Source organism: Vicia villosa, unplaced genomic scaffold (genome assembly GCF_029867415.1).
Source record: "Vicia villosa cultivar HV-30 ecotype Madison, WI unplaced genomic scaffold, Vvil1.0 ctg.004314F_1_1, whole genome shotgun sequence".
In the NCBI taxonomy this organism is placed as follows: domain Eukaryota; kingdom Viridiplantae; phylum Streptophyta; class Magnoliopsida; order Fabales; family Fabaceae; genus Vicia; species Vicia villosa.
Window position 1 is genome coordinate 90,564 of NW_026706409.1, and position 1,863 is coordinate 92,426.

The following is a 1,863-nucleotide window of genomic DNA, read 5'->3' on the forward strand; positions in this document are numbered from 1 at the left end:
AGCGCTGTCTAAGGCCCTTTAATTAAAATAAAAAATAGACCATTCAAGTTCCCAGACTAACTCTCCTTCTCGTTCTTTAACCTTAAACGGCGATAAGCGGCGACGAAGCACCTCCGCCCTTACCAAGCAGTTCCGACCGTCCAAAACAAAAACCCAAATACGAAACCTCACCCACATCGCACCTTGAACCTAAATCTCCTATCAACTCTCGCGAGCTTTCGGATCCAAGAAAGGGAAGAACAAATCCTAGGTACATGAATCGCGTATTCAAGCTATAACAAAGGAATTGCGATTCAACAAGACGAGTGTAAATGGAACCTGATTGGAGACCGAAGATGAAGAAACAGAAATCCAGAGGGGAGGCTCCGAGCAACTAACCCGAAATAAACGTAGCGGATGAAGGAGTTCTTCAGGTACGAATTCGAAGGCCTTCTTTTCTGCCAATTCTTCTTCTCCTCCTTCTTTTGAGTTTTTTTTTTTTTTTGCAATTTTCTATCAGTGAGATTGTCGATTTGTTGCGTGAGAGATTAGAGAGAGGTTCTGAGTTGAGTGCTGAGATGGAGATGATGAGTGAAAATGGAGCGTTGAGAGAGATGGATGAATGAGTGAAAATGGAGCGTTGAGAGAGATGGTTGAGGGTTAGTTAGAGATGTTCTGTTAAGAAAATCTCTAATAGTGTTTGACTAAGCTTGCTCAAATGATTTTTCCATATGCATTTCTGTTTGTGAACTGAGCTGGAATGTTTATATTGGACTGGTTTTGGATAATGCTGGCAGGTTTATGTTCTTCTTCCTTTGGAAGTTACTTGTTGTAGCAAAGAATTGAAATTAGTTTCCTTTTTCCACAAGTATTTTGGGGGCTGCTTGCAAATTACAGGGTTTAGAAGTTGAATCTGACTAGGGGATTATGTGGGTTAAGTTTGTTAGTTTGAATACTAGGTTGATTGCAAGTTGTTTTTGTTCTTGAATTTGTATGTGAAGTTTGGGTTATGACTGCAGGGCTGGATTTTGTAAGAGCTGAACTGATTTTGTGCTGAGTATGCTAGGGGTTAATTGGTTAATGATAGGTTAGAAAAGTGATTGTTGTTATTGTTTGCTGGACTGTTTTAATTATATGTGTATGAAGGTGTGTCTATGGGGATTGTATGGTTTGGTTTTGGAATTGCTTCTAGTTTGGATATGTATGGCTTGAATGATTAATGTTAATTTGTTGTGCAGGTTCGGAACTTGGTATTTGAAGATGCCTTGTTGATGGTGATACATGAGTTGAAGATGTTGTGATGTTTATTGAATCGGTGTATACTGTGTTGTAGGTTGATGGTGAGAAATTGATTTGGGTTGAGTTTAGTATGCAGGTTATGGTGCTGTTAGCTGGTGATACATATAACGCAGATTGGAACTATCATAAAGCGCTAATTAAATCAATATGATTTTGGAAGGTGAAGGTGAAGGTGAATAACTTTTTTCCAGGTTCTTAAGAAGCTGTAGAGTTTTTTACTTTTACCAATAAAGTTAATCTCTTCATTATGGTACCTATTTTAGATGCCTTTAATAACTATCTCCCACTCCTCACTTCCCTTTCCATCTCCTCTCAATTTCCACTGGTAATTCACAATTCACAATTATCTACTCTCCAATTCCATCTCGTTTTTCTATAACAACTATCAACCGATGTTATTCTCAACAGGAGGAGAAAATCAAGGCCAAAAATTGTTGCTGCAACTTATCTGAAAAACCACACTCGCCGTAATGTTGATAGCAGCGGCGCCACGCCTTCTAATGTGAGCCTATGTTAAATTGTAGGTGAGAAGTTGATTATTCTCGTGAAAGAAAAACTGCTCTAACCTTTTATTTCTCTTTTGGT

At 38.5% G+C, this 1,863-nt stretch overlaps 1 long non-coding RNA gene across 1 annotated transcript; it reads left to right on the forward strand.

The window, feature by feature from the left end:
- The first annotated feature begins 259 nt into the window (after window positions 1-259).
- Window positions 260-1,786, forward strand: LOC131641956 (uncharacterized). Its single transcript, XR_009295685.1, has 3 exons — window positions 260-413; window positions 1,313-1,450; window positions 1,687-1,786. It is a non-coding gene; the product is annotated as an uncharacterized LOC131641956 (long non-coding RNA).
- Window positions 1,787-1,863: the final 77 nt, after the last annotated feature.